Genomic DNA, 18,584 nt, shown 5'->3' on the forward strand with positions numbered 1-18,584 from the left:
CTATCTATCTATCTATCTATCTATCTATCTATTATATAGTGCCTTTTCTATCTATCTATCTATCTATCTATCTATCTATCTATTATATAGTGCCTTTTCTATCTATCTATCTATCTATCTATCTATACACAATAAGATAAATAACAGAGTAAAATCTATCAAATACATTAAGCAAATTAAAATAAAATAAGTAAAATAAAAATAGTAACAATAAGACTTTAAGCAAAAGTCTGGCTAAACAAGAAAGTTTTCAAATGTTTTTTAAAAGTCAGCCATACGAAGGTCAAGGTGGAGATTGTTCCAAAACTTCAGTGCAAAGGTTTGAAAGGCTCTGTCCCTCCATGTTTTTAATCTCGTGTGAGGATCAATCAACATATTGTAAGTAAAAAGCAAGACAAGGTCAAAGATTTGAGGCACCTTGCAGCCAACCCATATGAATGAAGGATTTGAAAAAAAAAGTGTATAAAACACAAAGAAACGAATCGTCCAGACTGCTGTCTCGGGTAGACTGCCTAAGATGGCGGCTCCTCTGGATTTCAGGCATTCTGGAAGTGGCGTGTTCAGGTGGACAGACCCCAGAAGTGATGTCAGAGATAGAACACTGCCAATCTTATTTTCTGCAGAAGGGGAAGAAGAGAGGTTGTTAGACCACAGCGCCATCTCCTGTCTCGGAGGAGAATTACCGCCACATCAGCCTTCAAGCTGTGTCCCATGCACACATATGTGACATTATCTGTTTCTATTGTGAACGGTATATAAGACAGTTCTAAAAGCTATTTGGGTGGCGAGGTTGCTCTGAGGCTGGGGATATGTGCTGGCAATTAAAAGGTTGCTGGTTCAAATCCTATAAATGCCAGAAGTGACTCTACTCTGTTGGGACCCTTGAGCAAGGCCCTTCACCTGCAGTTGCTCCGTCCAGGGAATGACGTTAATCTGTGTGCAGCCCTTCAAGCAGGTCCTCCAATTTACAGGAAAAACTTGGGGGTGTTGGTGGCAGGATTGGCACTCCAGCGACTGTAAAAAAACCTCACACTGTTTAATGTGGTGCTGAGGTGTTGCATGGCTGCCCTCGGGTCCCAATCTGGGTGGGTGCAGCAATGTGGTCAAATCAGCACACACTCCCAACCTCCCTCTCTCTCTAAAAGCTGTTTGACATCTTGGGCAACTGAAGTGGAATCCATTTCTGTAGGTGACTGGGAAACAATCCGTCTTACTATGAAGCTGAAAATGTAGTGAAGTCACAAAGAGCTTTTTGTCTTGATGGAACTGCAAGGGACACATGTGTCATTGTGAAACACAATGCCTAAGAAGCATTTAGTCTTGATGGAACAATTTAAAGAGCCTAGAAAATATGTGTCCTTTATCCGCTTTCTGCTGATTTTTATATAAGATTACATTCTAAAACCCATCAAGAGTGTATTTAGAAATCTCTTTGGATCTTTTTCTCACTCCATCTGTCAATTTTTTTTTAAGAGAATGGGATTTTGGTTTCAGATGCCGCGGAATGGAAGGTTTTTTATGTTTTTCCTTTAAAATATAAAGAGCCAAGTAAGTTAATGTTATCGTTCAATTCACATACGTATTTGCTTAACTAGATTAGAATGTTAGTTTTATAAAGCTGCATAGATAATGGGATTTTGTTTAATAAGGAGGAATATTTTGGACACAACTAAATAAATGAATAAATGAATGAAGTAATTAATATGCAAAGAAATATATGTATTGTGAAATGTGACAATATATAAATAAATACACCATGATATGTGACCATCAATAATTAACTGTATCATGTGTGGATGAAGAAAGGCATTGGAGGAGTCCAACGAATTGGTAAAGTGCCAGCCTGGTCATCCCGTTTAATCAGCTGGCACTAAACACAAACAACACGGCCACACAATGGGACAAAAACAACATACAATACAATACAGTACAATTTATTTTTGTGTAGCCCAAAATCACTCAAGAAGTGCCACAATGGGCTTTAACAGCATGCCCTGCCTTTTGACAGCCCACCAGCCTTCACTCTCTAAGACGACAAGGAAAAACTCCTAGTAGGGAAAACAATGGAAGAAACCTTGGGAAAGGCAGTTCAAAGAGAGACCCCTGTCCAAGGGGCCGCCTCCCTTCAGTCGATAGCGGGAGAGTGCAGTGGGTGTCAATACAATAAAATACAGCAGAACCTTGGTTTGTGAGCATAATTCGTTCCAGAAACGCGTTTGTAATCCAAAGCACTCGTATATCGAAGAGAATTTCCCCATAAGAAATAATGGAAACTCAGATGATTCGTTGCACAGACCAAAACTATTCTTAAAAAAATGATTCATGCAAAATATAAAGTAAAAATACATCAAGCAAATTAGCCTGCACTTTACCTTTGAAAAGAATCAAAGCTGATGTGAAGGAGACGAGAGAGAGGAGGGTTATTATGTAGGACGACTTTCACCCTAACTAATGGAATTCCTGCTATCTGTTGGCTCACTGGAATCTTCTTCTGTTTTTGCGACTTTAACAAGGAACTAATCCAATGACAGTTGCTTTTGTCTGAAGAGTCACTACACTTGGACACAAAATTAAAAAATGCTTTACGCACTGTAAGGTTTCTAAACAATTTTGGGATTACCCCCAATGGGACGACATGCAGAAGAGTGCCCCGAAGCAACCGCAGGCTCCCAGCGCTGTCGCAGTTCACCGTAGTAAATCTGAAAAGATCGCGGACATGCCATAAGAGCCTGCCATCGATGGGTGATGCAAGGAACATTATAATTGCAGGGGCACAGGAATACTTGGCCACTAACCTGGCCATGACCCTGCCTGACTGCTGTGTCTGTGTAGAGCAGAGTGGCAGATCCCACTACAATAAATAACCGTGCTGTTCCTGTTTCAAGCTGAATAAAGATGGTGTTGCTAAAGTCCTGAGTTTTGGGGTGAAAGATAGGGACTCACACATTACAACACACACATGGTCACAATTCTGTAGTAAATAGTGTACGCTCGTATGGATGTTGACTATATGAGTAAGGCACACCGACTCAGACGGAGAATGGCAGACGATTACCCACAATCCCGCAGTGTGAGAGAGAGAAGAACCATCAGCTCAGTTGTGATCATGTGATGCTCAGCAGACAAAGCGTATACATATTACTCTCATTGCAAGACCTTGCTCGTTTTTCAAGTTAAAATTTATAAAACATTTTAGCTCATCTTGCAAAACACTCGCAGACCAAGTTACTCACAATCCAAGGTTTTACTGTACACAAAACAGAACACAAGTAATCCTCAATACAATATAAAAATAAAAATATTACAAGTATGGTGCAGAATTTAACAGTTGATGATATTGCATAATATGATTAGAATTTGTTTAGAGTCCTGGAGACCTTGGCCATCAAGCTGCCTCCCCATATTGGCCATTCCAATAAATTCAATACAATCTAACATAAACACTAGTCAGTGGTCGCCTCTTTTATCAGAGTACGGCTCAGTCGAGCGGGTCTGTGTAGGCGGAGCTCTGCCCTGCGGCCAGCTCAGGTCCAAATAAGAGGCCTCCTTCTGGGGCCGTCCAGCTTTTATAGGGCTCTGACCAGAAGGGGCGGAGTCTGTGGCACTCATTAGGCGATAAAAAACAGAGGTGAAACAATTGGCGACAGCGCCCCCTCTTGTCCCGGAGTAGAATTACACACTTCTGATGAGCCTGGAAGGTGATCTTGTGAAGTGCATTTGTGCCTTTCTTGATATCCTTCTGCTGTGAAATATTTTGAACTATCATTGTTTACACATGTCTTAAACAACTATAATAATACACTGATAATTTCTGTATTATCTATATCTATTATTTATTTATTCTATTACATATCTATTGACTATATTTATGTTTCTAGATTGCAAATACCATACATTGCATCAATGTTCATATTGCTAACTACACGTTAATATTGCTGCTACTTCTTTGTCTCGTCTTTGCACATTGTCTTGTGTTTTTTGTGTTTTAATTTTAAATTGAAATCTTAATTTTAATTCTATTTTTATTTGCACTTCATGTTGTTACACTGTGGACCCTGAGCTTCGCAATTTCGTCTATCTGTATACTTGTATATGGTGGAGAGGACAATAAAGTTCACTTTAACTTTGACTTTGACACATGAATTATGGCTTTTGTGGCTTATTTATCTATGTACCCTTTTCAACTAATTTATTTGTTTGGTTGAGTAACACAGCACACCACATGAAATATCCAATGAAATCCATCCATCCATCCATATATCCCAACTACAGGGCCACGGGGGTTTGCTGGAGCCAATCCCAGCCAACACAGGGTGCAAAGCAGGAAACGAACCCCGGGCTGGGCGCCAGCCCAACACAGGGCGCACACACACACACACACACACTAGGGACAATTTAGGATCGCCAATGCACCTAACCTACATGTCTTTGGAGTGTGGGAGGAAACCGGAGCACCCTGAGGAAACCCACGTAGACACAAGGAGGAAAAGGAAAACTCCACGCAGGGAGGACCCAGGAAGTGAACCCAGGTCTCCTAACTGCGAGGCAGTAGCGCTACCCACTGCGCCGCCCTCCAATAAAATGAAAACTGGCATTTTCACCTGTCAAAGTCGAAAGGGTGGGCTTTAGCACACATGTGGGCACAATGGGCACTGGCCGGGGGTGTCCCAGGAGCACAAGGGGTCCATGGTGTTTCTGATGCCTATGTATGTTTCTGTTTTGCTATCGATCACAGCAAGGGTCCTAGTACATTACTTTGCCTGGGGACCTTTAATGATGTTAAGACGGCTCTGCTTTAGTGACTACTATGTTTTGTTTGGCAAATCATCCAAATCGTGGATGTAGATTTTTCGACATCGAGGTCCATATTTACAGTGGATACTTCAGACGCAAAATCTTGATGATGATATCAGAGATTCTTAAATTTAGAAATTCTGGGCAGTGCTTATTTTGCACTTGTATCCGACTTGTGAGGTAGAAATCAATATCTTAATTAAAGAAAGAAACGTATCCTCTAACAAGACAAGTCCGAAGAAAACTATTGGTCAGCAGTCAGGTAGGAGAAAAGACACTTATTGCATCATTTACTACTCTTCAGATAATACTTGAACAGGGAGCACTCCTCTACGGCATGAGGAGAATGGTCACCGAAACAAAGGATAGAGCTTATAAACTACTGAATTTACATACAGTGTCAATCAATGCATGCATTTCATACTCTGAGTGGTTAAAAGACACGAGGTGTTCAGCATATAACACATTAGAACATCAGAACAATCCGGATGAGAACAAGCCATTCAGCCTAAGAAAGCTCACCAGTCCCATCCACGTAATTCTTCCGAAGTAACATCAAGTTGAGTTTTGAAAGTCCCTAACGTCTTACTGTCTACCACACTACTTGGTCTTTTATTCCAAGTATCTATCGTTCTTTGTGTAAAGAAAAACTTCCTAATGTTTGTGCAAAGCTTCTCCTAAACAAGTTTCCAGCTGTGTCCCCGTGTTCTTGATGAACTCATTTTAAAGTCACCGTCTCGATCCACTGGACTAATTCCCTTCATAATTTCAAACACTTCAATCATGTCTCTTCTTAATCTTCTTTTCCTTAAACTGTAAAGGCTCAGCTCTTTTAATCTTTCCTCATAACTCATCCCCTGTAGCCCTGAAATCAGCCCAGTTGCTCTTCTCTGGACCTTTTCTAGTGCCGCTATGTCCCTTTTGAAGCCTGGAGACCAAAGCTGCACAGAGAAGCTAAGTATGTCTTGGATGGGAGGTCATTTAGGACAAGATTGGGTTACTGTTGGAAGATGTTGTGGTGTCCATTTGCTTCATATGAAAAAGGTTCAACTCCCTCCACCTTTCTTCATAACTCATCCCCTGTAGTCCTGAATCAGCCTAGTCGCTCTTCTCTGGACCTTTTCTTGTGCTGCTATGTCCTTTTTGTAGCCTGCAGACCAAAACTGCACACAGGACTCCAGATGAGGAGGCCTCTTTTTTTAATTTTTCTTATATTGTACAGTGCTTTGTTACTTCTTGTCTGTGAATTGCCCTTTATAAATAAACTTTACATACTTACTTACGCTAGATAGATAGATAGATAGATAGATAGATAGATAGATAGATAGATAGATAGATAGATAGATAGATAGATAGATAGATACGTGAAGGTCACTATATGAGTTTCCCACCAGTACCATGTACAGTATAATACACCAATTCTCTTCTTCCTTTTCTTTCTCTCTTCCTCCTCCACTCCTTATCAGGAAAGCATCGTACTCTTCCTCCCAACTCTGGCTTCTTGAATGGAGTCAGGCGGCTCCTTATGTAGAGCACTCGGAAGTGCCCCAAATGTCCCGTGATTTCCTTCCGGGTGTACTTCTGGGTGTGGTGGCAGCCCTACAGAAAAGGGCTCAGCTGTTCCCCATGTGCTCTCTGGTAGTGTAGATAGTGTAAGTGCCCAGGATGATAACCCAATTTAGGACAAGATTGGGTTACTGTTGGAAGATGTTGTGGTGTCCATTTGCTTCATATGAAAAAGGTTCAACTCCCTCCACCTTTCTTCATAACTCATCCCCTGTAGTCCTGAATCAGCCTAGTCGCTCTTCTCTGGACCTTTTCTTGTGCTGCTATGTCCTTTTTGTAGCCTGCAGACCAAAACTGCACACAGGACTCCAGATGAGGAGGCCTCACCAGTGTGTTATAAAGCTTGAGCAGAATCTCCTTGGTCTTGTACTCCACACATCAAGGTTCTATATAACCTGATATTCTGTTAGCCTTCTTAATGACTTCTAAACACTGTCTGGAAGTTGATCGTGCTGAGTCCCCAATGACTTCCATGTCCTTCTCATAAGGTTTACTCTCAATTTTTAGACCTCCCATTGTGTGTTCAAACATCACATTTTTACTTCCTGTGTGTAATACTTCACATTTACTGACATTCAATTTCATTTGCCACAAACCTGCCCAAGCCTGTATGCTGTCCAAGTCCTTCTGTGATGATATAACGGATTCCAAATTATCTGCTAATCCACCTATCTTGGTATCATCTGCAACCTTCTCCAGCTTGTTACTCATATCCCTATCCAACTTATTTCTATATATTGAAAACAGCACTGTACCCTGCTGGTCACCACTCTTAACATCAGTCAATTCTGATTGGGTTCCTCGCACCATCACCCTCTGCTTCCTGTGTCTGAGCCAATTCTGCACCCATCTAAAAACATCACCCTGAACTGGCACTTCTTTAAGTTTGATGCCCAGCCTCTCACAACCAACCCAAATAAAAGTCTATCTCCATTATCTCCATTATATCCTTGTTCTTCAATATGTCTTAGATTAGATATTACCCTTGAAATCTCAAAGCATGTGGCAGACAACTGTCCAGTTTCATTGTTTACAGGACTTCTGCTAATCTCTTAATCACCTGCTCTTGGTACATCCCTGTCTTTGTTGTTCACTTGACCTTTATCGCGTTTCCTGTTACAGTATACCTGAACAGGTTTCTAACATTTATTAACTCTTTAATACTTCTAAGATGGATGCTATATTTTAATATGGAAAGCCTATCAAAACACTCTATCCTAAATGACTATATGACCTTTAAAGCTAATTCTTCTTCCACACTTGCACAGACACAACTTTGCCCTTCACTGATGACTGACCATTCAAACCGCAATAGTCACAAGACAATGATGGCTGCAAATGACAGTTTTCATATATTTCATTCAGGGAGTATTGTAACTCAGTGGTTCTCAACCTGTGGGGCGGGCCTCCCTAGGGGGGCACAAAGATGTGAAAAAAAGAAAACAAGAATCAAAAATATGAAAAAAACATCTGTTGAAACCAAAACTAATGAACTTAAACTACATTCTGATACTAGAACAATAAATATAAAATTAGATAAATGTCAACAAAAGTTAAGTAGGTATAATAAAATATGCATCTACATTTCAAAAAAATGTTAGGGGGGACGCGATTAAACTGTTATGAAAACTCGGGTCGCAAATACTTAAAGGTTGAGAAATACTGTTATAACTGGAAAAAACAGATAAACAAATTAATACAAAAATCAATAAGAACCTAAACACATTTCAATTCAATTTGATTTTATTGTCCTAAGAGGGAAATGTGGTTTGTCATCAGAGACCATGATGTAACAATAAAACCACATTAAAAAGGAGCACGGCGGCCAAACAAGTATTTAAACGTAGCAGTGAATATAATACTCACGGTATACTCATGGTATAACGTATTCATATTACTTATAAAAATTAAAAGCAACATCAAGATGTGACTAACGTATAATGCAAATAATAACTATCTGAAGTTTGTAGATGTAAAGTTAGGACTTATCCCAATCTGTAGGACGAAGGATTATTTATCCTTGGAACCTTGAACCTGAAAGTGAGAGCATAGCGGGCGAGTCCTCGCTGACTGAAGACGCTCTGCTGCTCTTATTAAACAAGTCTGGCAGATTTGATGGATGAGGTCTTGTTATTTCAATGCTCCATTTTACAATTTCATTTATTCTGCTTTTGTTGCTAATATTAAGATTCCTGAACCAGGACAGCACAGCACAAGTAAAGACTCAATTCAAGATTTATAAAAGATTAACTTACTGGTAGGACTCACGCTAAAAAGACTCTGATTCCTTAAACAGTAGAGATGCTCCTGACCCTTCTTCCAGATAACTTCTATATTTCCATTAATAGTCAGGTGTTGGGTCACAAGTTACTGTTGTATTTAATGGGTTGGGGATGGTTTGTGATGTGGGCTGTGGTAGGACACCACGGGGTTGATTAGCACTTTGAATGTGTGGTACAAGTTGAGTCGTATCTCACTGAGCCTGTCAATACGAGAGAAGCCATATCTCAGTATACAGCCATTGTAGATGCCGCCAGCTAGTTAGCTACTCTAGTGCTGCCATCTTGTGGTGAGCCTTTGGAATTATTTTATTTGGTGGCAACAGCTTGTGTTAAATCGTGCTGTAAACAGACAATCCTTAGTTATGTTGTCGCAGTATCTACAAAATCTTTGACCTGGTCTTGCTTTTTACTTACAGTCTGTTTGTTGATCCTCACCTGAAATTAAAAACATGCGGGGACAGAGCCTTTCAAACCTTTGCACCGAAGTTTTGGATCAATCACCATCTTTACCTTCATATGGCTGACTCTGTGGACTGTTTTAAAAAAGCAGTTACAAACTTTCTTGTTTAGAGGACTTTTGCTTAAAGTTTATTGTTACTATTTTCTATTTATTTTATTTTAATTTACTTAATGTATTTGATAGATTTTACTCTTTTATGTATCTTATTGTGTCTATGTTTTGCCTAGATTAATCTTTTTTTAATTTTTCTTATATTGTACAGTGCTTTGTTACTTCTTGTCTGTGAATTGCCCTTTATAAATAAACTTTACATACTTACTTACGCTAGATAGATAGATAGATAGATAGATAGATAGATAGATAGATAGATAGATAGATAGATAGATAGATAGATAGATATGTGAAGGTCACTATATGAGTTTCCCACCAGTACCATGTACAGTATAATACACCAATTCTCTTCTTCCTTTTCTTTCTCTCTTCCTCCTCCACTCCTTATCAGGAAAGCATCGTACTCTTCCTCCCAACTCTGGCTTCTTGAATGGAGTCAGGCGGCTCCTTTTGTAGAGCACTCGGAAGTGCCCTAAATGTCCCGTGATCTCCTTCCGGGTGTACTTCTGGGTGTGGTGGCAGCCCTGCAGAAAAGGGCTCAGCTGTTCCCAATGTGCTCTCTGGTAGTGTAGATAGTGTAAGTGCCCAGGATGATGGATGGGCATCCCAGCCAGGATCGAGGAGGATTTCTTGCCTGGCCAAGGTAGCCACAATAGAGGATGGCCAGACTGTGGTCACTACCTGGCCAGGGTGTCTTATAATTCCCATCTTGGCTGGAATACCAGAAGGAAGGATGGAATAGTGAGAGCTGGAGGCTACGAGCAGTTCATCCCTCAAATTAACAGGTGGCAGTGTCCCTCACAAGTTGTCACAGTTTGGACACCCACAAGGCTGCATGGGAATTGGAGTTCAGAAGCGCAGCTCTGTAGGGGTTCTTGGGTGACGGTAGAGGGCTCTGTCAGGGGAGAACCTCACTGTTTTCCAAATGACTGAAAGTTCTTCCAACATGCCACGTCGTGGAACCAGATGTACTCCTGTGTACAGTCAGAGTTGGGAGTTGCATGCAAAACTCACTAGCGGAAAGAGAAAGAGAGAGAGAGTATTGCAATTGTATATTGGCTGTATTAATTGTCTTAATTGAGCAATGTGGATTAAAAATCTGTTAATTGAACCTGGAGCTGTGTTGGGCCTTGTGTGTCTGGGATTTGGGGGTTCAGTGCCAACCGTTTACAATAGATAGATAGATAGATAGATAGATAGATAGATAGATAGATAGATAGATAGATAGATAGATAGATGTGAAAGGCTCTATATAATAGATAGATAGATAGATAGATAGATAGATAGATAGATAGATAGATAGATAGATAGAAAAGGCACTAAAATAGATAGATAGATAGATAGATAGATAGATAGATAGATAGATAGATAGATAGATAGATAGATAGATAGGAAAGGCATTAAAATAGATAGATAGAACGCTCACCGAGTACAAACGGTCACCAGTTACCAAATTTGTTGTGTGCAACAAGCGTAGACATCGCAAAGAAAAATGTAATATTTATAGCACATGTGCTTCTCAGCCTGCGAGTGCTCCCATGCTTCTAGGACTAGGAGTCATGTTGCTGATAAAAAAAGTAATTAACAGTTTCCTTACATTTTGACAGAGTTTCTGTTGATGAAAAAAAAGTTCTTTCTAATACACTTCTTTAATTCCTTTTACAAAATGTATTTATTGTAAATGCGTAGACCTTAATGGCAGTGTCCAGTGTGACGGATGGCCGGGGCCCATGCCTATCCAGGACGCCCCTTCACCATATCTGCCAGGGGCACAAGAGTGGGAAGCCCAGTATCCAGAAGTGTTGATGTTGACTCAGACAGGTTTTCCCATATTTGGCCTGCAAAGATAACAGAAGTAGGTTTAGTGCACTGCATCCCTCCACCCCCTGGCCTGGTGGGTAATTACGTCCACTTGGTCCACTCAGCTCCCTCCTAATCCCACATGTGTGACAGTATGTACTGACATATGTTGCGCCAATATACTGTAGAACCCTGTTATAGAATAGACACGTAATCAGGATTTAAGCCTGTAACTGAAACATTACAAGAAAGAAGTTATTTTTTTGTCATTGTTTATTATCAATTATTCTTTTTAGTTTTGTGCAAGCTGTTTTTGTGTTGAATTTCACTAAAGCTTTTAAAAAGAGTTACTTAGACTGCAACATTTTTCTTTTTGGTGTAAACGTCATACTCATGGCTCAAAACTTTCCAGTACCTGCAGAATTTTGGAAACTTCAGAGAAACACAGCTTGAGGATGTGTCTCAGTAAGAGCCATTCCTGTAATCTTTTTAGTTAGCCAATAAAAGGTGTCATTTTGTTTGACTTTTCAATATATTCATAATGGCTAACACGGTACAACACCCTAGTACTAGACAGATATTGTAAATTTGAATATGAATTATTACTTAGCTTTTATAAAATGTTTGGCTTTACATAGCTGAACAGAACCCTAACCCTAATCCTAAGCCTAACCCTTACTTTATTCTTTCTTACTTAGCATTGCCTAATGTTATTTTTATATTTTTGCTAACTTCTTTCTTCATCTTGTAAAGCACTTTGAGCTACATCATTTGTATGAAAACGTGCTCTAGAAATAAATATTGTTTTTGTAGATAGATAGACAAAGGAAGGTTACACCTTGTTCCTTTCAAGCTAACATATTATTGGAATGTCCTAATCTATTAACCTATTATTCTGAGGAGAAATAACTTGAAATTGCAGGATAAAGGCCCATTTATTCTTTTTTCCCACTTATACCAGTGAGGGTCCGGGTGAGGTATGTTTTTTTCATTGCCTAGAGGTTTTTGTACACACACGGCCCTGTGTGTGTGTGTGTGTCGACTGCACTAGACAACAAAACATGGACACCTTCAAAGAGAAGGCCGCTGCACAAACGTCTAGCGATTCTGCGTCAGGATGGTGCCATAGACATACATGTGTGCTATAAACAGAACAGGGTGCCCACCTCATCCACAGCTATTCAACGACATATAGTTGTCTGACAATACAGTAGCTTGATGAATCCTTCAGCATTTGCATAATGCAGTCTAAGCACAGAAGATGTCGTTCAGAAGAAGCTTAAAATGGTGACCTCTTCAAAGGAAACCTTACCTATGTGTGTGTGTGTGTGTTTGAGTTTTCTTCTCTCCTCTTCTTCTCTTTTTGTAATTTTATTTTTTTGTAAATTTCAGTAAAGTTTCAAATGAATCGACATGAACTATGGAGGTTGTTCTTCCGAGTTATTTCTCATACTAAACTTGGGAATTTCTGCCATCTCATGACTTGCAGCAGAAATAAAAACAACAACGAAAAGAAGAAAACTGTAAATAGACAACCGAACACCTGGCTGTCTGTTTGTTTTGATTATATGTTTGACAATTACAAGGATGAGAATTTGTTATTTTGTACCGTGGTGTGAATTTAGTCTTTTGATGATCTCTTCAACGGAGGAGAGAAGATGTTTTGTCTGTTTAATTATATGCTGCTGTTCCTTTTTTTACATATTTCTTCTTATGGCACTTACTTTATATGGTGTACCTCTTTAGACAGTAATTAATATCTGTCAGGTATTACTTTCTGTAGAAATATTTAAAGTGAGATCGTCAATTTATACAGGGTGTCTTTTTAGTGAGCACTGCTGAACATTTCCTCACACTTTATTTTATAAGGTGCCTTGCATACTGAGGTCTGCTGCAAAATTAAAACACTTCCTCCACACAGAAAACCAAAAAGACATAGAATAAGTGACCAAGCAATGTGGTGGACAGCAGGACTTTTGGGACCTTCAAAACTTGACTTGATGTTATTTTGGAAGAATTAATTAAATAGACTGGTGAACTTTGTTGGGCTGAATGGCCTGTTCTCATCCAGATTGCTGTAATGTTCTAAAATCCTTTACATGTTAGCTAACCCTAATTTTAATTTGTTGTCAAGCCCATTTTGTTCTGGCTCCCAGTGCAGTGGCTGCAGCCCAAACCCTGCAGCACTAGTTGTGAAGCAGGAAGCGGCCCAGTGTAAGGTGCCACAATTGCTGACTTTGGCCAATTTACAATCAGCAGCCAAAGTCACAAGGACGTCTTTGAGGATGCAAAAGGATAACCAAAGTATTAGGACCAGCAGGAGAACAAACAGATCAGGACTAGGCTTGAGATTTGACTCCAGCACCTTGGTGTCATAAGGTAAGAGCACAGACCTCTGCACCATGATGTGGCTATAACATTCATGAACTTGTTTTATTTTAGTGTACCTTTCCAGTTAGCACTGCGGCCACAGCTTGTAGCTGTCATGAAGATGCTAAGGTTCTCGCTGTCTGAAGATGGAGATTTATTTATTTTACGATGGGAACCCCAGGAACACACCCAGCCTTGACCAGGCACACACACACACACACACACACACACACTCTTACACACAGATACTGATAAAGAAGCTCTATAATAAAGTATGTACTATGAAAATAATGAAGGAAAGAAAAACAATTATTAACCAAACAATGCATATGCAAAAGCCCTTCCACATTTCCCGACGGTGACGATTATTTAAATTCCCTGCATAAATGAAACCTAATAGAACACTAAGAACTAGACCATAAACACCAAAGACTCACAACCCGGTCCAAAACTCAGTCCAGTACAAAAGGTGAGGGAGTATGATGGAGGGAATGAATTGAGATGCCAAGTGAACTGTGGAAGCTGGGAGAGCTCCTGGACCAATAGGCTTACCAACCCAGATGAAATTGCATGAACCAGCAGGGAGAGGACGAGCACATAAATCCAGAGTGAAACTAAAATATCAGGGACTGTTCAGCATAAAAAGATTGGGTCATAGATATATAAATTATTTCAGATCTTTATATTGGTTCAGATACTTTGGTTTAAATATACAGTATACATTGGTTTGAATATCTCCATTCAAATATATACATTGGTGCAGATATATTGATTTGTACAGTATAGATCTGTTCTGATATATGTACCTCAACCAATGTATATATCTGAACTGATATATATTTAAGGCAAATATTGTGATAATAATTGAGTCCAGACATCATAAAAAGGTTTGGGGCAGCCACCCATAAAATATCCCTGGCTGCAAAAGGCTTTTAAAGTAACAGAGATATTCACCAGACCGAGTCCAAAACAGAACTGATCCATTGTAAGTAAGAAAGCGGTTTTAAAGGCCTGTATAGGAAGAGATATCATAAAAAGGCCTGAAACCGGAACTAACAACTTTGGAGGCGCCCAAACCTGGCAAGATTTCTTGGGAAATGTCTGCAGGGAACTGAGAAAGACAGTCAGTGCACCCCGCCACCCCCTGGTCAGATGTGTTATTACAAATATTTAAGCCCTTTAGCTGCCTCCTACTCGCACGTGTGTGACAAGATATATATATATATATATATATACATACTAGCTGTGTAAGCCCAAGCTGTCAAAAGCTCAGGGTCCTAGAAACTATTGAAATCATCAAAAAAAAAAATTGAAATGCAGAGATGTCAGGTAATTGAAAGGAACTACTCTGGGCGTCACTCTCCTAGGAGGATTCATTTTGCCGACGTGCTTACATTGCTTGTGCAATAGCAATGGGAGGAAAAGTAAAAAGGATACTGTGTTGCTGATGTTAGCGGCTAAGCGACTTTGTCTTTCTTCTGAGGTTTCGTTTTGCTGATGTGCAGGCCTTGCTTGTGTTATTAGCGGCTAAGCATGTTTTCTGCTCTACTCCACTTCCAGTACTGAACAGACACACACACTTCCACGTGAAGATGTTTATATTTAAGATAGTGAAACGTGAATCCCGGTCTTGCACCCTAAAACACAAGGCTGAGTCCAGTTTTACTCAACTTGAAACAGGAGCAGTAGGGTTATTTATTGTAGCGTGATCTACCACTCTCCTATACACAGACACAGCAAACTGGCAGGGTCGTGGCCAGGTCAGTGGCCAAGTTATGCTGTTCCCTGCATTTATAATGTTCCTTGCATCACCCATCGATGACAGGTGCATATAGAGCAATGTCAATCAGCTGGTAGTTGTTTCTGCGTCTTTCTGCTGCTGTGCGGTGAACCTGTGGTTGCCTTGGCAATGGACAAGTAGTCCTCCACATGCACGGCAGGCGAGCTTCGGCATGTCATCTCACTGGGAGGTTTCAGGAACAGTATATATATATATATATATATATATATATATATATATATATATATATATATATATATATATATATATATAGTATATCTATTTTTTTTCTTTCTTGTATCCCTGAATCTCAATCTAATTATTAGGAGGTTACCTACCAGGTAACACTTGTGGTTGGTCGACCAGTCGGCAAATATCCGCCACATCCTATCAGGTGTGAGAAGCAGCTCATAGATATGTGATACAGTATCTGCCAAATAATAGAAATAATACAAAGAGTACATGACACATGTTTCACACCAATTGGGACTCATCAGGTGTACGCACCCTTTGTATTCTCTTACGGAGATCAAAGCTCAGACATCAGCACCTGAGGGAAAGCCTCTGACGCTCCGCCATGGCAGCCTGTTCACTTATTTGGCAGGGTGAATATCAGAGTATTACATTCTGTTTTAAGTTTGAATCGACCAACCACTATTTGCTTTTAATAGAGACTTAATTATCTTTCTTCCCAACAACCTCTGCATCCTCTGAATCTGCCCAATGGTATAATACTGCAGGGCCAGCTAGGAAGTGTAGACGATTTAAGTAGCACTGCAAAAAGCTTTAAAGAATATTAACGCTGGAGAGTCCATCATCATATATTTGGTAGCAAATATCAAAAATTGCTATGCAGGGAATAAGAACTCTAGTCAGTCCATTTTTATACTGTATAGTGTTTTGTGTAGTGAGTACTTTTGGAGATTGCCTGGCACAACAGCTCCTCTTGACAATCCATTTGTGTTTTTTTCTGAATCAGTTTATTTCTGTAGGTCAGCATGGTGGAGCTGCTGCCTCACAGTAAGGAGACCAGGGTTCATGCCCCAAGTCCTCCCAACGTGGAGTTGGCATGTTCTCCATGTGGGTTTTCTATGGGTTCTCCACAGACATGAAGGTTGGCAATACTAAATTGGCCAGTGTGTGTGTGTATGTGTGTGTGTGTTTGCCCTGTCCAGTGTTTGTTCCTCCCATGTACCCTATGATAGCTGGGATAGACTCCAGTGCCCCCAGCCTTGCTCTGGATTAAACAGGTTAGAAAAAATGTATTTCTGTACAGACCCACAATGGAAATTTTGTGTTTTGCTTGCTTTAAGCATCATTGTTCTGTCCAGTGATGATGACAATTTGAAACTTGCCATCTTTCTTCTTCTTTTACAGATTATCAGTTAGCATTTGCAGCTGAATCATCACCTTGAAGTAAGATGAATCTTGAAAAGATAGCTTGTATGACAATGAAGAAACACGGTAAGTAAAGACATGCTTGCTACAAGCTGATTTAAGGTACCACTGAGATTCAGAATGTTCTTGTTACTAAGAAATCAACAGTTGTTTAATGTCATATAGTTGTTACCAGATCTTAGTAGCCTGGTCAATGCTCACCAGACTTCTCTGTTGGTGACTGCATGCCCTTATTCATAGTGCTGCATAACGACACTCTTCATGATAGTATCAATCTAATTTCTTTTCTATCCCTTCTTTACATTGTTAGATAGTTACATTTATATGGTGCTTTTCTAACCTACTTAAAACATTTTACTATATGTAGACAGTGGGAGCCACATCAACCGCCACCAGTGTGCTGCATCTGCCTGGATGATGCCACGGGAGCCTTTCTTGCACCAGAACATTCAAAAAAGATTAGCTGGTGAAGAAGTGAGAGAGACAGTTAACCAGTTAGAGACAGGGAGTGATTAGGGGGTTGGAATGATGGTCATGGGGATACACCCAACTCTATATTGAAAGACGCCCAGGAATCTTTTTTGACCATACAGAGTCAGGACCTTGGTTTTACATCTCATCTAAAGGATAGAAGCATTTTTTCAACACAGTGTCCCGGTCACAGACCACATGGTTCGTGCCACTCCAACACCTCGTTCAGCAGTAACCCAAGCTTCTCCTAGATGGTCTCCCATCCAGGTACTCAAGATATTTGTCTTTCCACAGATCTCTAAACGAGTAGCATAAGATTGAAAAACCAGCTCAATCCAGATCAAGGCTGGCAAAGCCTTCTTTGTTCATTTTTTTTTTTTTTTTTTGTTATTTTTCAAATATTTTTTTTCACATTATGTTATTAACTGCTGTTTTGTATTTATAATATTTCTGATATTATGATTTTATTAATAATCTGCAATTTTGTATTCTGTTAACATTATGTGTAATCATTTTCTGTGTTATCTGGCCGGTTTCCTGTATGTCGAGCAGAGGTATAAATATATAAAAAAAGAAACTGTACTGCTCACTGCAGCTTCGGCATTGCATTTTTGTTTCTCCATTCCTCTTCTGGATGTGATTTATGATCCACAAAATAGCAAAAAATGTGAGGCCTTCAGAAAGAGCCACAATACAGCCTTAACCTCGGCAATCATTGATTTTTTATCTCCATCAGACGTGCTGTCTTCTAAATGCTGCTCAACGATGCTAATTTAAATACGCTATGCCTCTGTATATAAAAGTTCACGCCTCTTTTGAATTATAAACACACCCCCTTCCTATCTCTTAGGTTTTCCACACCCCTCTCTTTGAATACCGTAGACAGTGTGCTTGTTCTGTTAAAAGCGCGCAGCAATTCTTGGACACCATAATGTGGCATTTGTGGAGGGTTACAAAATAGTTCAAAATGCAGCTAGCAGAAAGACATTCTAGCAGGTAGTATGACTTGTTGCACATTATGAAAAAGAAAAACTCCACAGGCCAAGTGTCTTCATTCTAAATTTTTTACTAAAATTCACAGCAAACAATTCACACAAAAAATAAAGAATTTGGTAGTGCCCGCAAAAAAAGAAGGCGGCTTTTGTCTATGTTGTTCTGTTTAAGGCTTATGTGTCTAGGTTACATATGTTATCAGGCTCAGAAGATTATTTGCCCTCATCTGTCTAACAGTTCATGTTTCTTTCTGGCTGTCTAACTACAACCTGAGAGTTATTCAATTGTCACAAAGAGCTAAACATTAAGAACATCCCATTACGTTTTAGCTTGTAGGGGGTATAGCTTAATATTTCGTTATCTACGGCAGCGGATCTCAAACTTTCGTATTTCGCGCCTCCCCTTTTCTACCAGGAATAATTCTGCGCGCCCTACATAATATAAGATAGATGAGAATAACCCATGATACAACTAACAAAGGTTTGGTACTTGTGCGGTGTCACAGTATCCTATCATTTTTACTTCCATAAGATTTGCATGTGTTCGGCTAACTTCGATG

The 18,584-nt window shown here is 39.8% G+C and overlaps 1 protein-coding gene across 1 annotated transcript in view; it reads left to right on the forward strand.

Annotated features, from left to right (window-relative positions):
• The window catches only part of b3galt1b (UDP-Gal:betaGlcNAc beta 1,3-galactosyltransferase, polypeptide 1b), a 963,041-nt gene that overhangs the window by 914,113 nt on the left and 30,344 nt on the right, over positions 1-18,584 (forward strand). The window contains exon 6 of the mRNA XM_039757538.1: positions 16,541-16,627. The gene's annotated coding sequence lies outside the window, so the exon portion shown is untranslated. The remainder of the gene's footprint in view (positions 1-16,540; positions 16,628-18,584) is intronic.

Source organism: Polypterus senegalus, chromosome 6 (assembly GCF_016835505.1).
Source record: "Polypterus senegalus isolate Bchr_013 chromosome 6, ASM1683550v1, whole genome shotgun sequence".
NCBI classification, from domain to species: Eukaryota; Metazoa; Chordata; class Cladistia; order Polypteriformes; family Polypteridae; genus Polypterus; species Polypterus senegalus.